The sequence below is a fragment of the Anomaloglossus baeobatrachus genome, chromosome 1 (genome assembly GCF_048569485.1).
Source record: "Anomaloglossus baeobatrachus isolate aAnoBae1 chromosome 1, aAnoBae1.hap1, whole genome shotgun sequence".
Classification (NCBI taxonomy): domain Eukaryota; kingdom Metazoa; phylum Chordata; class Amphibia; order Anura; family Aromobatidae; genus Anomaloglossus; species Anomaloglossus baeobatrachus.
The window spans coordinates 115,245,623-115,266,917 of NC_134353.1; positions in this window are offsets into that span (position 1 = coordinate 115,245,623).

A 21,295-nucleotide genomic window follows, 5' to 3' on the forward strand; every position below is an offset into this window, starting at 1 on the left:
AACAGACATTTTTCTCTGACTTGTTAAAAATGCATATGTCCCTCCGTGTGCCGTGATTTCATGGCACACGTGTGTTCTCCATGTGGTATATGTGATCCGTGATAGTGTAACGTGGCACGGGGTGGTAGTCGTGGGCGAGGTATTTGTCTGCTGCACCCCGGCACGCTACATGAAAATGGAAGTCCTGGCAGGGTGTGTGGTGTTGCATTCTGGAGGCGATACGCCTTTGCAGGCCGCATGTTGCCGATGGTTTGGGCTGGCCAGGACCAGATGGTACACAGCTCATTGAGGGAGACCACAAGTTCATAAAAAATGTCATTTTACTGAACATAAACTTGTCAACACCAATGTACATTAGATAGTGGACATAAGTCTTCTTACATGTTTCAGTGTCACAGAGGAGCATACAACCTTCAGTTCAGTTGTTCCAACCTCCATAAGTCCTTTTCTTCCCTTCACTATCCAGCCTAGTATCACATCACAGTCCTTGGAAGACTTTCTCCTCCTCAAGCAGTTCCATGCTTTTCCCTCTTAGGCCCCCTTCACACGTCCATGAAAAACACGCACGTGTGTTACGGGCCGTTTTTCGGGTCCGTGTCCCGTTTTTGTGTCTGTTTTTATGGTCCGTGTGGCACCTGTGTGAATTGCGTATGCTAGCCGTGTTTGTGTGTAGAACGTCCGTGTGTGCGTCTGGAATTAACGTGTATGTGTACGTGGAATGTCCGTGTGGAATGTCCGTGTGTGTGATGCACAATGTCATTTATAAATGTCGGCTGACAGCAGACAGAGTTGCGCGATGAGAATGAACTCAGGTGAATTTCACCCGACTTCATCCTCATACCGCGGCTCTGACTGTGTCGAGTACTGATTAGCGGTCACCTGTGAAGGATTCACCGGTGACCGCTAATCCCCCGAGTGACTGAAGTTTCCCCCCCTCTCTCATACTCACCGTTCCTTGATCCCCGGCGCGGCGCTGCACGGCATTCACACTGCTGCGGCGGCTTTTACTATTTTGAAAAAGCCGGCCGCTCATTAAACAATCTCCTATTCCCTGCTTTCCCCGCCCACCGGCGCCTATGATTGGTTGCAGTGAGACACGCCCCCACACTGAGTGACAGCTGTCTCACTGCACCCAATCACAGCAGCCGGTGGGCGTGTCTATACTGTGCAGTAAAATAAATAAATAAATATTTAAAAAAAAACGGCGTGCGGTCCCCCCCAATTTTAATGCCAGCCAGATAAAGCCATATGGCTGAAGGCTGGTATTCTCAGGATGGGGAGCTCCACGTTATGGGGAGCCCCCCACCCTAACAATATCAGTCAGCAGCCGCCCAGAATTGCCGCATACATTATATGCGACAGTTCTGGGGCTGTACCCGGCTCTTCCCGATTTACCCTGGTGCTTTGGCAAATCGGGGTAATAAGGAGTTAATGGCAGCCCATAGCTGCCACTAAATCCTAGATTAATCATGTCAGGCGTCTATGAGACACCCTACATGATTAATCTGTAAGTTACAGTAAATAAACACACACACCCGAAAAAATCATTTATTAGAAATAAAAAACACTAACAAAGTCCCTCATCACCAATTTATTAACCCCGACAAACCCTCCATGTCCGGCGTACTCCACAGTCCTCCAGCGTCGCTTCCAGCATGAAGGTGACAGGAGCTGCAGAAGACACCGCCGCTCCGGTCACCTCCAAGCAGCAACTGAGGTGAGTATAGCGATCAGCTGAGCTGTCACTGAGGTTAATCGCGGCCACCGCTGGATCCTCCAACAGTGACAGCGGGTAACCTCAGTGACAGCTCAGCCGATCGCGCTACTCACCTCAGTTGCTGCTTGGAGGTGACCGGAGCGGCGGTGTCTTCTGCAGCTCCTGTCACCTTCATGCTGGAAGCGACGCTGGAGGACTGTGGAGTACGCCGGATATGGAGGGTTTGTCGGGGTTAATAAATTGGTGATGAGGGACTTTGTTAGTGTTTTTTATTTCTAATAAAGGATTTTTTCGGGTGTGTGTGTTTATTTACTGTAACTTACAGATTAATCATGGAGGGTGTCTCATAGACGCCTGACATGATTAATCTAGGATTTAGTGGCAGCTATGGGCTGCCATTAACTCCTTATTACCCCGATTTGCCAAAGCACCAGGGTAAATCGGGAAGAGCCGGGTACAGCCCCAGAACTGTCGCATATAATGTATGCGGCAATTCTGGGCGGCTGCTGACTGATATTGTTAGGGTGGGGGGCTCCCCATAACGTGGAGCTCGCCATCCTGAGAATACCAGCCTTCAGCCGTATGGCTTTATCTGGCTGGCATTAAAATTGGGGGGGACCGCACGCCGTTTTTTTTTAATTATTTATTTATTTATTTTACTGCACAGTATAGACACGCCCACCGGCTGCTGTGATTGGGTGCAGTGAGACAGCTGTCACTCAGTGTGGGGGCGTGTCTCACTGCAACCAATCATAGGCGCCGGTGGGCGGGGAAAGCAGGGAATAGGAGATTGTTTAATGAGCGGCCGGCTTTTTCAAAATAGTAAAAGCTGCCGGAGCAGTGAGAAAGCTGTGCAGCGCCGCGCCGGTGATCGGGGAACGGTAAGTATGAGAGAGGGGGGGAAACTGACCGACAGACTGTGAGAGGGGGACAGACAGACAGAGAGACCGACAGAGAGACAGAGAGACCGACCGACGGACTCAGGGAGATTGACCGACATACACAGAAATAGAAAGAATAGCCGACATCACTAGAAATAAAAACACCAAACGGACACGGACTATATGTAGACGCATACGTGTTTACTAACGTGTGTGCACATACCCATAGACTTTCATTGTGTCCACGTGTTCGTGCTCCGTGCAGATAACGGACATGCATCCGTGCAAAACGCAAACACATACGGATCACGGACATGCACACACGGACATAATGAAATAACGCACGTGTGACCACAATCATAGATTAACATTGGTGCACGTTTGGCCGTGTCTCCGGTATATACGGAAACGGACCAAACACGCACGTGTATCACGGACGTGTGAAGGGGGCCTAAGAGAGATTTTGCCAATATGGCTGGACCGAGCTATAAGCAACTCAAGACGCCTCAGGGACACCTGCTTAAGACACTCACGTCATTCCTTGTCCCGCTCTGTCTTGCACCAGACTTGTCATTCTCTGTCAGTCGTTCCTTCTTTTCCTCAGTCACACTATTCTATGTCATGGTCTCCCTCTTTTCTTGTCACCCATATCATGCGGCTCTGCTTCTCCTCAGACCTGACGTCTGTCTCTGTCACAGGCTAGGCCCTAACTGACGTTTCCACAGCAACCGTTTCTCTCCCTCAGCAGTAGCTCTTTCCCTATTGGCTAATCCTAGAATCCCAGCTGTCACCGGGCAGATTTAACTTTTCACCTGCACCTATAACACTAATAATAACTTATTAAGCATTATTCATTATATACTACATAACATTGCACCTTATACCAATACACATACTGTACATTACATCTTCAATACTGCTACACCTCTACATAGTAACATTCTGTACTCTGCTACATCTTATACATTACAATATGCATAAAACTCTAATACATCCTTATAAAATACTATAAAGATTAATAAACACGTTTTACAACCATGTTATGTCTTCTGGGGGGTTTCTTCTCACGGGGGCTCGACCACCCCCTTACATACCTCCCCTCTTTGACCTTAGCCGTCCCGGCAAGGTCCAGACCTGGAAGACATCACAAAACAAAAACGTACACAGATGCAATATATATATATACAGTTTTCAAAACATTTCAGCAAGTCCTGGATTTTCCGCCCGGATTCCTTCCTGGGAGGTCCTGGTCTTTTGTAGAAAAACACCAAGGAAAATGTCCAAATGTCCCAGACATTAATATTTAACACCGTTCCACGAATACTTGAACAGTCTCGGGGAGAGTCCATACAAAGTTCAGTATCACCCTCTTCTCGGGCACAGTCTTTCTTTAACATTTCCAACTGTAGATCACAGGGAGCTCAAGTCACATGTGAGTCCTCTCCCTGGGCAAATTTTTCTTAAACGTTACAAACTGATTAACATACAAATGTCCTGCAGCACCTGTTTAAGTGCTCAGTCCAACCTAGGGGTCGGTCCCTTTAACATGGACCGACACAAACAGGGTTCCACAGTAAGGATCTCACCTCAAGTTGATGTGGTGTTCCTTCTCCGGAAGAGCTTTATTTTCCAGCGCACGCCACGTGGTCTTCTGGGGAGGGCATCTCTCCTCTTTGGGCAGTCCACATCTTCTCGCCTGGACCACTGGCTCCGCTCATGGTAAGTCAATATTTTCCTCTTTTCGGCACCATGACTTCCCGCCATTGTTGTTTCCATGAAGCCGGCCGCCATAGTACAGGGCTCCTCAAATACCACATAGTCTCTTGAGCGCATTCTTACCATCAGGGTTGCCAAGCTCAGTCCTCCTGACCCCGTGGCAACATCAAAGTCTCTCACTGGGGGCTCGTTCTCCCCGTTTTCAAGCATGATGATCCAATCCTGCCGACTACACCAAGTGTAACGTGGCACGGGGTGGTAGTCGTGGGCGAGGTATTTCTCTGCTGCACCCCGGCACGCTACATGAAAATGGAAGTCCTGGCTGGGTGTGTGGTGTTGCATTCTGGAGGCGATACGCCTTTGCAGGCCGCATGTTGCTGATGGTTTGGGCTGGCCAGGACCAGATGGTACACAGCTCATTGAGGGAGACCACAAGTTCATAAAAAATGTCATTTTACTGAACATAAACTTGTCAACACCAATGTACATTAGATAGTGGACATAAGTCTTCTTACATGTTTCAGTGTCACAGAGGAGCATACAACCTTCAGTTCAGTTGTTCCAACCTCCATAAGTCCTTTTCTTCCCTTCACTACCCAGCCTAGTATCACATCACAGTCCTTGGAAGACTTTCTCCTCCTCAAGCAGTTCCACGCTTTTCCCTCTTAGAGAGATTTTGCCAATATGGCTGGACCGAGCTATAAGCTACTCAAGACGCCTCAGGGACACCTGCTTAAGACACTCACGTCATTCCTTGTCCCGCTCTGTCTTGCACCAGACTTGTCATTCTCTGTCAGTCATTCCTTCTTTTCCTCGGTCACACTATTCTATGTCATGGTCTCCCTCTTTTCTTGTCACCCATATCATGCGGCTCTGCTTCTCCTCAGACCTGACGTCTGTTCCTGTCACAGGCTAAGCCCTAACTGACGTTTCCACAGCAACCGTTTCTCTCCCTCAGCAGTAGCTCTTTCCCTATTGGCTAATCCTAGAATCCCAGCTGTCACCTGTCTGTCACCGGGCAGATTTAACTTTTCACCTGCACCTATAACACTAATAATATCTTATTAAGCATTATTCATTATATACTACATAACATTACACCTTATACCAATACACATACTGTACATTACATCTTCAATACTGCTACACCTCTACATAGTAAAATTCTGTACTCTGCTACATCTTATATATTACAATATGCATAAAACTCTAATACATCCTTATAAAATACTATAAAGATTAATAAACACGTTTTACAACCATGTTATGTCTTCTGGGGGGTTTCTTCTCACGGGGGCTCGACCACCCCCTTACAATTGCACATGGAGATCAGATATTCCAAACTCACCTGTCCCAGGTCCTGCTGTCTGTGGTGCTGAAGTCTCCCAGATGCTGTGTCTCTCCCCACTGCAGCTACTTCTGGGTCGGCTGTGCAGTGCATAAATGCATATCCATTCGAATAATGAGCCGGACTGGAAGCAGAGACAGCAGCAGCTGGAGACAGCGTCACTGGAGACGGGCGAGTATAAAAAGATTTGTATTTTAAATGTATGTGGTTTTTTGGTACGGATTTCATGGATAACACCATAGTGTGGTCCGTGGGGCAGGAGTTAAGCCAGAAAAATGGACATGTCTCCATGCAGAAATCACGAACACACACTGAAACACGGTCAGTGAAAAATCCCTGATGTGTGCTGAGACCCATTGATTTTAATGGATCTGCATATGTCCGTGATTCTGGTACGTATAAAAACTGTCACATACGTACCAGAATCAGTGACATGTGAAAAAGGCCTCAGAAGAAACTGTCATGGTTACAGCCACGGCTCTTCATATGCAGAACGGTGACAGAGCCTGCGCTAGTACCGACTCCTTGACTGAAACCGGAATGCTGCTGCTAGAGGAATAAAGTTCGGTCAAGGGTGTGCTAACATGCTAAGTGGTCTGAGTGAGTATCGAATCACAGGTATGAAGAAAATTGATAGATTAATTTCTCCAACTTCTCCATTGTCTGTCATCTAAGTGCAATCTGATGTTTCACATGCATCCATACACTTGTATGAGTGCGTGTGAACCAAGACACATTGCCAATCATAGCAAGCTGCAATTTTTTGCTCATGCCAAATTGGTGTGGCCCCATAGCATAACACTGGAGTAAATTCTATCCGATAAAACATTGGATAGCACTCATCCATGTTATACACTGGCTATACACCACTGTGAGCGCACCCAAACAGTGAGACATTAAATACTTCTGGTGTCTGCTCAATGAATAAGCTGAGCGGTTCATGCAGTGAACACAGGTAGAGCCGTTGAACTCACTCATTGGCCGCAGTGCTACCGATATGACATCAGCGCCGCAAACAATACCAGACACTGGGAATATTGGAGGAGGCTCAGCGCTGGATGGGGGAGGAGAAGGAAAGTACAGTTTGTTTTTTAGAGCAATATACAGATTTTTAAATGCACATTATATTGTGGAAATGTTACTTTCACAGCAGATTGCTGTATTATTAATGTAAGAAGAGTGAAATGTTAAGGAAATCTGCATCAAAGTTTGTAGCTGAAAAGAACCACAAAATTCAGTCCAACCTCCTGCCTCTTGGAGATAAGTGTCTGGCAGTCGTTTATGGGGTTTCATTTCCAAGAAAAGTAATTAGTTCATTTTTTACGCCGCATATTTTCGCTGCTCAAAAAACATAGCGTCCTAAAGCTCCAGCAAAGTGTGTATAGAAATCTCACGCCCACTGTACTTTTTTTAATGCAATGTAAACTGACCTGCGATGCATTTTTTAATCCAATCTCTCTTGCAGTAAATATGTGTTTGATTTTCCCCATGCATGAGATGAGGCAAATCAGCTGGTAAAAAATGTATGAAATCCGCATATGACTTTATTAATAAAGATTTTTCAAAACTAAGCAACTGGAATATCCAAATATAACGCAGTTTTATTTAGAATATGACATACCAAAAAGAGCCAAAAAAAGTGATACAAAACACACAAAAAAGCTATCAAAAACTCAATGATAAAAACCCAGGTTACCTACAACAAAATTACACCAAATATTATGGGAACTAATCCTCACTCTCTATTGTGTGAATGTTTTTAAAATCAGAGTTCAGCTACATAAGATAAAACACTTGTTTTGCATCTACAAATTTGTTATATAGACTAAAATAAAATGTCTTGATACTCATGGCAACAACTGGAGATAAAAAGATATAAACCACTTCAAGAAACTTCTGTCGACTCTTGTGTAGTTCTTCATGTCACAAAGCCTTCTCACACTCCGGTCTCTTCAATGTTACGACCGTTCCTCTTTGCAGCTGCTCAGCTTTTTCCTCTTCCTTTCTGAGCTTTCTTTAATCAAATCTTATATTTGTTGTTTTCTTCGATTCTTCTGATCCAATTCGGATTGTATATCCCTATGCTCAAGGCTTCCTTAAAACATACAAACAATGCAGTAAGACTCTCAATTATTCTTGTATTGAAAATGAAATACTGTGACCAATTAGTTTCTTAAAGGGAACCTGTCACCAGATTTGCTGACTAAGTTGTGGCCACCTCCAGTGAGCCCTTATATACAGTATTCTAACATGCTGTATATAAGAGCCCAGGCTGCTGTGTAGAACATAAAAAAAACACTTTATACCAGCTCTGTCCTCACCTATTGTACCATCACCCATTCCCTGTAGACTGTGAGCCCTCGCGGGCTGGGTCCACGCTCCTCCTATACCAGTCTGTTGTTTACTGTTAATGATTGTTGTACGTATACCGTCTTTCACTTGTAAAGCGCCATGGAATAAATGGCGCTATAATAATAAATAATAACAATAATAATACTAAAGGGGTGGTGCGGTGCAGACTGGTCGGATGGGTGTCTCCGTTCTCCAATACTGGCTCCTCCTCTTTCGGCCATCTTTGTCCTTCTTCTGAAACCTGGGTGCATGATGTGTCCTGCATCATCCACACTAGCCAGCATTGAGATCCTGTGCAGGCGCACTTTGATCTGCCCTGAGGAGGGCAGATCAAAGTATTGCAGTGCACAAGCGCGGAACCTCAATTCCGGCCTGTGTGCATGACATAGGACGCATCATGCATCCTGGCTTCAGAAGAAGGACAAAGATTGCCGAAAGAGGAGGCGCCGATACAGGAGAACGGAGACACCCATCTGACCAGTCTCCACCGCACCTCCACTTAGGTGAGTATTATAAAGTGTTTTTTTTTACGTACATAGCAGCCTTGGCTCTTACATACAGTATGTTAGAATGCTGTATATAAGAACTCACTGATGGTGGACGCTGCTTATAGTCACCAAATCTGGTGACAGGTTCTCTTTAATGATCCTGAAGACCATTTTAAAAATGTAAGTAACTGAAAATGTAAAAGTAAAGAATTTAAAAAATATATAAAAACATAAAGGAAATTTGAACACAAATTTAAAAAAAAAAAAATCATTGCTTCATTACCAAGAGGAAATTCTTGTGAAATACCCGAGTGCCACTCATCTGCTGACTGATGACTAAATCATTAGATGAGACCTTGTACAGAAGTCTCATCATGTAAGGTAATCCCCAGCATGGCCTCCCACTACTTCATATATGTTATTAAATGAGGTTTATTTTTCACTTGTGAGTCACATATGGTGTGAAATATCTGTGTCCTGATTGATATTGGCATGTGTAGTGAATAGTATAGTGAAAGAATACAAAGTATTGCCCAGAAATACTATTACTCCACACTGAAAACCAATAAAAGCCAAGTACGTGAAATAACAACTTGATTGGCACTTATATAAACCCTTCCTGCTTTATGATGTTGTGGCACCCTGGACAAGCCAGGACGTCACAAGTACTACACCAACACACCCCACACCACGGCTAGGCACACCAAAGCCAAACAAAAATCCTTGTTGCCTTCCTCCAGGGGCTGATGTCCACACCAGGGGGTGGGCCAGGCGGTTGGCCCCGCCCAGTGAGGAGTTCACAGTCCTGGAGGCGGGAAAAGGAGTCAGTTTAGTGAGTTTAGTTTTGGAGAGGAGTTGAGGAGGAGTGAAGTGAAGTGGTAGCAGAGGAGACTGAAGGCGTCCGGGTGTGTGGCCCGGACGGAACAGCAAGGTTGGCAGACGGCGGTGACCGTCTGCAGGAGAGGCTTATTGGAGCGAACCGTAAGGACCGGGGACGGGCGGTGGCCCGACGGTACCGGATCGGGGAGCAAAGAGAAGCCAGCACCATCCGGCAGGGCTTACGGACCCCGACCAGGCTAGGAGTCGCCGTAAAACTGGTCAAATCCGTTCAAGAGCCGATTGAAGTCAAGACCCAATTGAAGGCAACAGCTCACACCATAAAGGGAAACACAGTCACCACCAAGGCTACAGTTCCCAGGGCCAGAGCCTGCGGGCAAAAGGGGCTCCTTCAGCATCCATCCAAGCTGGGGAGCGGGTTACCGGTGGGAAGCCATTGGAACCGTAAACACAACACAGGTGCAGGGAAAGGCAGTCACCATCAACCTACCGGGAGAGCTACCGCAGCCGTCTGTGGGACCCGTCCATCCAGCCCTTTGTTTTACCGGAGACTTTGCATTCATCATTGGCTGAGTGAGTACCACCGTGCCGTGCGGCACAGCACTGCCCCCGCGACCCTGCACCTCACCAGGCCCCGTAACCCGCCTGCCATCCATCCCTACCCCTCACCGGGCCCCGGGACAACCAACCCCCCTACCCACGGAGGGGAGAAACAACATCCAAGCTGCTCCCCGTCATCGCTCCCGGGATCCCCGTCCAGAGCAGCGGTGGTGTCAACACCTCACCACGTCACGGACAATATCCCAACCAAACCACCCCCTTTCACTCACGGGCGAGTAGCGCCGCTCGAGTCCCCGGGATCCGGCCCACCGCTTGAGCCACCACCGAGCAGCAGCAGCCGGACCCGAGCAGTGGTGAGCGCAGCGTCCCCTCCTCCGCACGCGACAATGTACTATTACGTTCATTGAGTAGGCGTGGGTGCATGAGGCAGGCTCAGGAGGTGAGCCTGCTCTAAACAGGAAAGGTGATGGCAGTGAGATAGGTGCAGCAGTGACTTTCACAATGTACTGCAAATAATAAAATAATGTAGAATGTAGTATAAGCAAAAAACATATCAGAGCCTCAAGACCCCTATTGGCCCCCCAAAATACAGTGTGAATCAAAATAAAGGATTTTAAAATATTAAAAAGAAAAATTTAAAACACGCACAAAAATCTGAGTTACCCCTCCTTTGTCCATTTAAAAATAAAGAAATGGAAAAAAAGGAAAAAAATTAACGTATTTAGTATTGCCGCGCCTCTAAGAGGGCATTTATCAAAATATAAAATTATTTAACCCATCAGATAAGCGCTGTAAAGACAAAAAAAAATTGAAACACCAAAATTATTTGGTCAACACACCTCATCCAAGAAAAACAATAAAAAGTGATCAAAATGCTTATGTACCCGAAAAATGGTACAAATAAAACTGCAGTTTAATGTGAAAAAAAACCCCAAGATAAAACTCCATTGATGAAAAAATAGAAATATGTGTCTCAGAAAATGAAAGCAGAAACCAAGTTCAGAATTTTTTAGGCCACTAAAATAATAAAAACCTATACAAGTTTGTATTGCCGAAATCGCACTGATCTGTAAAATCATATTGTGATTAGTAATGAGTGAGCACTACCATGCTCGGGTGCTCAGTACTTGTAACTAGTGATGAGTGAGCACTACCATGTTCAGTACTTGTAACTAGTGATGAGTGAGCACTACCATGCTCAGGTGCTCAGTACTTGTAACTAGTGATGAGTGAGCACTACCATGCTCAGGTGCTCAGTACTTGTAACTAGTGATGAACGGGCACTACCATGCTCAGGTACTCAGTACTCGTAACTAGTGATGACTGAGCACTACCATGCTCAGGTGCTCAGTACTTGTAACTAGTGATGACTGAGCACAACCATGCTCAGGTGCTCAGTACTTGTAACTAGTGATGAGCGGGCACTACCATGCTCAGGTGCTCAGTACTCGTAACTAGTGATGACTGAGCACTACCATGCTCAGGTGCTCAGTACTTGTAACTAGTGATGAGCGGGCACTACCATGCTCAGGTGCTCAGTACTTGTAACGAAATGAGTGAGCACTACCATGCTCAGGTGCTCAGTACTTGTAACTAGTGATGAGTGAGCACTACCATGCTCAGGTGCTCAGTACTTGTAACTAGTGATGAGTGAGCACTACCATGCTCAGGTGCTCAGTACTTGTAACTAGTGATGAGTGAGCACTACCTTGCTCAGGTGCTCAGTACTTGTAACTAGTGATGAGCGGGCACTACCATGCTCAGGTGCTCAGTACTTGTAACTAGTGATGAGCAGGCACTACCATGCTCAGGTGCTTAGTACTCGTAACTAGTGATGAGCGGGCACTACCATGCTCAGTCCAAATTGAATTAGGCCTCTTAGATAACGAGCGCTTGGAGAAAGGAAATGCACACTTGTGAACAAAATCAGTTCCTGTTTATTTACTTGTGCACACATAACTGATACCATTTACAAACCAATGTAACACTGCATGAAATGTTTCGATTGGAAGTTTACTCTCAGGCGTGTGTCAAATATGACCTAGAAGACTCAGAGACTTGCATATGAGATAAGAAAATATGTAAACAAAAATGAATCCTTGAATATGAGACTATGAGACTTGTATATACTAAACAAAATGTACAAAATGTACTAATAAAGGTATTAAAAACATAGAAAACTATTAACCTTTCTATATCAGGATGAAGATGTGTGGTATTAATGGGAAGGAGGCACAGACCCTGGAGTATTGAGGATGAGGTCCAAAATAGCAGGGGACAGAATGAAGAGTAGTATCACACAGAGAGAGAAAGAAAGGCCATGTCTGTCATAATGGTGTGTAGAATAAAAGTAAACAAGACTGGTTGGCCAAATTAAAGGCCCAGTCACACTAAACAACTTACCAGTGATCCCAACAACGATAGAACCTGATAGGGATCGCTGGTAAGTTGCTAGGAGGTCCTGGTGAGATGTCACACTAAGCTACGCTCCAGCGATCCCACCAGCAACCTGACCTGGCAGGGATCGCTGGAGCGTCGCTACACGTGGAAGCGATGCTGCGCTTGGTAACTAAGGTAAATATCGGGTAATCAACCCGATATTTACCTTGGTTACCAGTGCACACCGCTTAGCGCTGGCTCCCTGCACACCTAGCCACAGTACACGTCGGGTTAAGTACCCGATGTGTACTCTGCTATGTGTGCAGGCAGCAGGGAGCCGGCTTCTGCGGACGCTGGTAACCACGGTAAACATCGGGTAACCAAGAAGCCCTTCCCTTGGTTACCCGATATTTACCTTCGTTACCAGCGTCCGCCGTTCTCACACTGCCAGTGCCGGCTCCCTGCTCCCTGCACTCCTAGCCACAGTACACATCGGGTTAATTACCCGATGTGTACTCCGGCTACGTGTGCAGGGAGCGGGGAGCCGGCACTGACAGCTGAGAGCGGTGGACGCTGTTAACGAAGGTAAATATCGGGTAACCAAGGAAAGGGCTTCTTGGTTACCCGATATTTACATTGGTTACATTGGTACATTGGCTCCTGCTGCCCGCACATTTAGTTGTTGCTGTCTCGCTGTCACACACAGCGATGTGTGCTTCACAGCGGGAGAGCAACAACTAAAAAATGGTCCAGGACATTCAGCAACAACCAACGACCTCACAGCAGGGGCCAGGTTGTTGCTGGATGTCACACACAGCAACATCGCTAGCAAGTTGTGCCTTAGCAGCGATGTTGCTAGCGATGTTGCTTAATGTGACGGTACCTTAACTCTGGTGTTGTGTGTATTACTATTCGAAGGTATCAACGAGTGGCAGCAGGGGTGATGCGCATTGGTCCGAAGCAGCAAGTAACATGCACCTCGCCCAAAGCCACATCTGCACACGAAGTCTCCTTCCTCCTTCAGATACATCACCATGTTGTAGCACAGAACACTGTAAATGATTGTACATAAATAATTGCTGAGAAAAAAAGAGATTGCATACCAACAGCAGAAGGATAAAAAGTAAGAAAAAAAATCGTTCTACTTTTCTCGATGAAAATCGGACCAATTTCTAAATGCTAGTGCGAGCGCAACCTAAATGTGAAATATTTGGTTGTATCAGAAAGCCGCTTGTTCACCGAAGGGCTGGAGAGCAGTACAGTAAAGACAAGGTTCACAAGAATGGAGGTATCCAGCAACGGCATCCAGAAATGTAAAATTCGAAATTTATTCAGTCCATTTTAAATATCATAAAACCAATATGTATCAAGGGGTACGTGTTTCGGACTATCAGTCCTTACTGTTTCGAATTTTAAATTTCTGGATGCCATTGCTGGATACCTCCCTTCTTATGCTCCATGTAGATTATTTGTCGGTTTGCTTCGTATCCTTTCACGATCTGGTGATTGCAAGCTTTCCTGGAGTTGGTGAGCTGGTTCCAATTTTTTGTTTCAGTGAAGACAAGCTTGTATTCAGGGTCTAGGCACAATATTTCTTGGTTGGTAAATACTTCTGGCACAGAATTACAATATGAACATATAGTCATTATTTAGCTCATCTCTGCCTTCAATAGCATCAAAAGAACATCTGGTCAGCACCATATCCTTGACGTCAGGTATTTCTAGTTCACGTGTACAAACCTAATGGAATTTTTTTTCATATAATTCAAATGTTGAGACATACAAGTAACAAAGAATTGTCCAGAAAATATAAATAGGTTGTTAAAAAAAAATAAAAATCCTGTGCTTTTGTATAAGTGGAAAGGAAACCTATCATCATTGTGATGTATAGAAAGTATTTGTTTATCATACATTAGATTTCTATTACAATTAACAAGTTTTCTCCAAAAAACGTACAGATATTTAGTGTGAAGTAGTGTAGAACTATTACATAGTCTATGCAAAATAGAAAAAAATAATTTACCTAACAGCCTCACTGTTGTTCGCAGCAACTTTTTCTTTCTTTGTGGTTATGTAGGTCTTTGTTATGGAACGGCACAAGTTAATATATAAAGTATCCCACCTACCTGGAATTTTATATGTCACCTCCAAATAAGGGAGACCCTCCCCCACATGAGTCAGAATAGCAATGCTGAAGATTCATATTGTGCCAAAACAAATGAGAAATCAATGTTTCTGTGCATCTAAACCTTCTAACTGATTATGTGACGTGTCCTCTTAATATAGTGAAAATCCATTGTACTGCTGCAACCGTACAAGTCACTTATTTGTAGTTTGGGACACTTTGGGTAGAAAATACATTACAAAACTATGGCGTGTGTAATTCGCCAGATAATTCATTGAAGAGCTGCCCAAAGTAATTGTCTACATAACACCTCATGTGTTTAATGAAACAGATTTGAATGAAAATGAACTAAGTCAACTCATTGTCAAAAGGGACATCCCTAACTATAGGCCCCTTTACACACTGAGACTTTCTAGCGATCCTGACCTGGCCGGGATCACTGGAAAGTCTCTGGTGAGCTGTCAAACAGGCAAACCTGGCCAATGACGCAGCAGCGATACGGACCTGCAGAACGACCTCGCTGGTCGTTGGGGACGTGTCAAAGCAGCTATTTGAAAGGGAAGTCGCTAACGAAGTCGTTATAACGGTGTCAAACACAATGATGCTTGCTGTGCAGCGGGAAACAAAGGACCAAAAAATGTTCCTGAGAGATGTGTAGTGATCAGTGACCTCACAGCGGGGGCTAGGTCGCTGATACGTTTCACACATTGCAATGTCGCTGGGCAGGTCGCTATAACGTCACAAAACCAGTGACGTTACAGCGATGTCGCTAGCGATGTTGCAGTGTCTAAAGAGACCTTAAGTATGTGAGGGGGAGGAGGAGGGGTAGATCTCAGTATACAAAGTTAATCAAAGGGAGGATTTTTAATCATTCCTTGACTGGTGGAAAATAGGATCAGATAACATGAATTTTAAAGAGGATGTGCCATCAGAATAAGACAGAATAATACATCAGTTTAAATGATGTATTTTTGTTTAGTACAGTGCAAAAGGTTTAGGCAGGTGTGGAAAAAAATAGGGCAATTCTTTCTAAAACAAAAGTGTTGAGCATTTATTTTTATCAATTGAAATGCAAAACGAATGGATGATTGTGGGTGATTGGCGATACTCTCCAAGTGCGCAACAAAAACAGTTGGTTTATTCTGGAACAATCAGGAACAAACATAGTAAACTGAATAGATTGCAGGAAATCAATTCTGTGTGTCTCTATCTGCAGCATCTGCAAGCAGCCTCCTTTCTCACGATCGCAAGGATCAGAGATTTTGTCACATCCTCTTCCTGTGAGATCTTCTGGAGTTTTTGGTTTTTTTTTACAATAACTTTATTAACAGCATACAAACCTAACAACTAAACACTTATAGACAAGAATGAAGTTGTTGCCTTAAACATATTCCCACACAAATGAACAAGAGAGAAATCTAAATCACATCAATATTTGATGTAACCGCCCTTTAACTTTAAAAAAAGCATCAACTCTTCTAGATACATGTGAGGACACCATTAATGTTGCCCATATCCCCAACTCTGTTTGCTGACTTGCAGCCCCAAACTCCACCATGTCTCACTGTTAGGCTGGAAACATATCTATGCGCGTAAAATCGGTCCGAGTTGGCTGAAAAAAAACTCGGCTGATTTTAGTTCACGTTAGGTGCGAGTGCAACGCAAGTGTGATGCTATTTCTGAATAAATTAATGATTTGGCTAGCGTGTGTAATGCGTGTGTAATGCGTGTGTGTTCCTTTTTTTTCCTCAGCAGCTGTCATCTGCCATTGAGCTCTGCTACATGGCCGCTGACAGCAGACACAGCCAGAGCGATGTAGCAGAGCTGAATAGCCGCTGACAGCAGACACAGACAGAGCCGCACGATCAGAATGAAGTCGGATGAACGTCACCCGACTTCATTGTCATCCTGCGGCTCTGTCTGTGTGGCATGCCCTGATTTCGGTCCCCGGCGAAGATCTCACCGGTGACCGCAAATCCCCTGAGTTACCGCAGTGAGCCGCGCTATCAGCGGTGCCGTCACTGAGGTTACCCGCGGCCACAGCAGAAGTCCTCATGCTGAGAGCAGTGGCCGCGGGTGACCTGAGTGACATCATCGCTGATAGCGCGACTCACTTCAGTCACTGCGTGGAGCTCACAGAGAGCGGTCATGCTCTGTGACCGCTCTCTGTCAGCTTCTGATGTAGCAGAGCTGACAGCGTTGAGGGACCTCCGTGGATTATGTCGGACAAGGATGGGTTTTTTGCGTACTTAATAAAGTGGTGAACGAGGGTCTTTGTTATTGTTTATTATTTCAAATAAAGGATTTTTTCACTGTGTGTGTTTATTAACTTTAATTTACAGGTTAATCATTGGGGGTGTCTCATAGACGCCTGCAATGATTAATCTAGGATTTAGTGGCAGCTATGGGCTGCCATTAACTCCTTATTACCCCGATTGCCAACGCACCAGGGCAAATCAGGAAGAGCAGGGTACAGTCCCAGAACTGTCGCATATAATGTATGCGGCAATTCTGGGCGGCTGCTGGCTGATATTGTTAGGCTGGGGGGCTCCCCATAACGTGGAGCTCCCCATCCTGAGAATGCCAGCCTTTAGCCGTATGTCTTTATCTAGCTGGTATTAAAATTGGGGGGAACCGCACGCCGTTTCTTTTAATTATTTATTTATTTATTTTACTGCACAGCATAGACACGCCCACCGGCTGCTGTGATTGGGTGCAGTGACACAGCTGTCACTCAGCGTGTGGGCGTGTCTCACTGCAACCAATCATATTTGCCGGTGGGCGGGTAAAGCAGGGAATACGAGATTGTTTAATGAGCGGCCGGCTTTTTCAAAAGAGGAGAAGCCACCGGAGCAGTGTGAATGCCGTGCAGCGCCGCGCTGGTCATCGGGGATCGGTGAGTATGAGAGAGGGGGGGAGAGGGATAGATCGACATGGACAGAGAGTGAGGGATAGAGATAGTGACCGACCGACAGACCGACCGACAGAGAGAGAATAGAGACCGAGAGGGAGAGACCGACTGACAGAGAATAGTGATTGACAGACATTGTGAGACATCACTCGTTTCCAGTGTTTTAGGAAACATGCGAGAAATGTATTTAGAAAATCGGATGGCACTAGGATGGTGTGAGTGCCGTCCCGTGACATCCGATTTTTTACACGCTCCCATAGACTTGCATTGGAGAGACTCGCAGTAGAAACTCGCAAAAAAGCAGCATGCTGCAATTTTTTTCTCGGTCCGATTTGGACTGAGAAAAAAATCGCAGATGAGAGCTGAATCATTCACTAACATGTGTCCGATTCCAATGCGAGATTTTCTCGCATTGCTCTACTGCGAGAAACTCGCAAGTGAGAAGCAGCCCTTACCTGCAGACTCTCATTATTGTATCAATCTTTTTGCCTTTTCACTCATCGGTCCAGAAGACCTGCTGTCATTTTCTGCACTTGGCCTTGCTTTGTTATTGAAGGTATGGTTTTTAGACATAATTTTTAGGTAAAGACCTATTTTCTTTCCAGACTTCAAATACTGGATGGGTGTAGCTGGTTCCCACTCATTGCCACCAGTTCTAGTCCGATGTCACTGTTGGACATCTTTCAAATTCAAAAGGAAATAAGATAATGATCTGCTGCACTAAGTTTCCTTGTCTCTCCACTGTATCTACATTCCTCAATATCGCCCATTTTTTGGTGTCCTCAATGCTGGGAAATACAAGCAAATACTTATCCATCTTGCAATATCATCTGGGATGCGTCTGATTGACTCCAACTTTATTCTGCAGCATTATAATGACCCAAAACATATGGCCAATGTCATTGAGAACTTTAAGTGCCTACAATGAGTTTTTATCGCATTTTTGACTCTGCGTATTTTCACACCATCAGAAACACAGCGTTTTACAGTTCAAGCAAAGTAGATGGTATTTATAGAAATCTCTTGTCCACTGCGCTTCTTTTTTATGCTTTTCTGTGCTTTTTCCAATCTACAGCATGTCAATTTCTCTTGTCGGTATGCTGAGTGTTCTACATAGAATTTCCCTGTAGACTTGCATTAGATGCAGAAAATCAGCAGGTGAAAAACACAAAGGCATTTTTAGCGCATGTAAACCGCACACATGTAAGAATGTCAATATCAGGAAGTTTCAAAATCAAAGCAGCTTTAAGCATGACACACCAAAGATAGGCAAAAAATGCAGCGGCAAAACTGAAAAGAAAGCATGTTTAAAATAATGCACACAAAAAAGCAATAAAAAAACACAAGCAAATTTAGGTGCAAAAAATCTGCAGCCTCAAAAACTGAATAAATACTGTGAACATAGCTCAAGAATCCTGGAAGGGATGATAAATCTTCTTGAAGTCCTTCAAAAAGTGCAAGTATATCTAGAAGAATCTATGCTGTTTTCAAGGCATAGGGTGGTCAAACCAAAAATTGATTTGACTTAGATTTTCCAGTTCATACACACACGCACATGTGTGTATATATATGTATATATATATATATATATATATATATATATATATATATATATATATATATACAGAAAAACACACACACACACACACACACACACACACACACACACACACACACACACACCCCTTATGTTTTAGGCCTATCCTTTCTGCTATGTGTATGAGGTATGTCTAAAACATTCACTAAGTACCAAGACAATCGTAGCACATTCAGATGATGAATAGTATGCAAGTTAGCAGTGCATAGAAAAACGTACATGGCTTCTAAACAGTTAACGTCTTCTACTTGGTTTCCAGAAAGCCACGGACCCACTTGGGGGGAGGGGCGACATGACCAAGGGGGAGGTAGGGAGTGATGGGTTAATAGGGACAGTGGTATATGCCTAATATGGCTTTGGGGGATGGTTTTAGCCGGGGAGGAAGAGGAGGAGCAGGGAAAGGGTTAGCTGGGAGAGGAAGGAGTTACCTCCTCTTCTGTTTCCGGACGCCGAACGATCCCCGCCCACCCTCCCTTTGTGTTGTCATGTGGGAGATGTTTTTGGGTAGTTGGGATACCTTTTGTCACAGTAGCGGTGGGGGTAGGTCTGGTCCAGAGGTTTGGAAGTGATTGGTGGCTGGACCGGGAGTCATTGTCTTGGTATGGTGGCTCTCGGTTTCCGGGATGTGGCAGGCACGGGGTTCTGCCAAAGTGTGGGGGTCAATCCGTGGGTGATTGGCACCTCGTCTCTGGGTCGGTGTGTTGCGGCCGGGGACAGGGGGAGTAGTAGTAGTGGACTGGGCCTACCCCGGGGGGTATTGTAAATGTTATTGTCTATTGTTACCGTTATGTGGTTGTTTTGGGTCGCCCGTTGGACGGCGTCCCTAAGGTACTAGTCTGTAAAACAATAGGCAATAAAAAGGCTGCTGTGGCCATTTGAACCAAGTCGCATGCAGTCCGTGTGTTTATTTTTAGAGGATAAGGGGGTTTGGTTACACAGACATCATGACCGGAGAATCCTCCCTCAGCTGGTCATGTAAATTGTAGTTTATGTGACCTTTTTGTGGCTGGTCGTTGTTTCCTCCCATTGGTAGTAATTGCTTGCATGTATTACTTGATATTTATGCCTGTATGTAGTAATATCACAATTTTGTGGTAAGATTTCCCCACTGGGAATATCCATTCAAGGAGAGGTTGTATAAAAGCGAGATAAAACTTTTTAACTTGCTGACAAAACGATTTTCCGGCAGGAATTCACTTTCTTACATTAAGAAATCCTAGCAAACTAAATTTTCTGCCTTTTTGCTGCTAATTGCAAAAGGTAAACTTTTCACATATTAGCATTTATCAGTAGATAAAGTGTTAGTTGAAATTTGATAGTTTCATTTAAAGCGATACTGGTATTGTGTATTATTTAGTTAAAGGGGTTGTCCACTACTTGGACTAGTGGTGTTGTCCACTACTTGGGGAACCATTTCTCAATTGCTATATTACCCTGTATACTATAAAAACAGCCAATACTCACCTCCGGTGCCGGCTCTCCTGGGGCTCGTGTGACATTGTTATGTCACATGAACTCTGCAGCTAATCAGCAACTGCTTTACTCTCACTTCCTTTGGACAAAACTGACCACCAGAAGAAGTGATAGCTGCTGCTGCTCTCTGCCTTCTCCCAATGTCAGTTATGTTTGAAGGACGTGGGAGTAAAGTGGCTGCTTACTGTCTGCAGTTCTCCCATGGCATAACAATGCCACACGAGCACCGGAAGACCCAGTGTAGTCATCAATGGAATGGCGCCAGCACTAGATAGTAATATAGGTTGAAAAAATTCCTAGGTTTATCAAGTTCATCCTTCCTCTACCAATTATAATTTTTTTGTTACTAATTTAGCTATAACCCATGATGTTATGTGTATGAAGAAATTATCCAGCCCTTTTTTAACCCTCAACTGGTGAGGTGGGGTTTGCCACACCCCAGGTAAATTTTGCTCGGCTGACATTCATTGGAAAATGCTGGTATGAATTATCAATGTATTATATTTCCCGATACTTGTGGGTGTCAAAAATTTGTTATACTCATGTGTGATTAATCGCCAATAAGAAAACAATTAAAACAAACGTGATCTTTGCATTTTCTGTAAAAATTAGAGATTTCTAAACACTGGGGTATAGGAAGCCCCACATCACCAGGTGCATGACAAATATCCCACCTCACCAGTTGAGGGTTAAAATTTGTTATAGTATCTGCCATTACTACATCTTGTGGTCGGCATTCCACAGTCTGACTGATCCAACTGTAAAGAACCCTTGCCTATTTAGGCTATGTGTCCACGGGACAATGTTGCTGCGGATTTTTCTGCATCAAAATCCGCGGCTTTCCCGCAAAATCCGCACCTTTTCAAAGGTGCGGATTTGCCGCGGACTTACCGCGGAATTGCCGCGGATT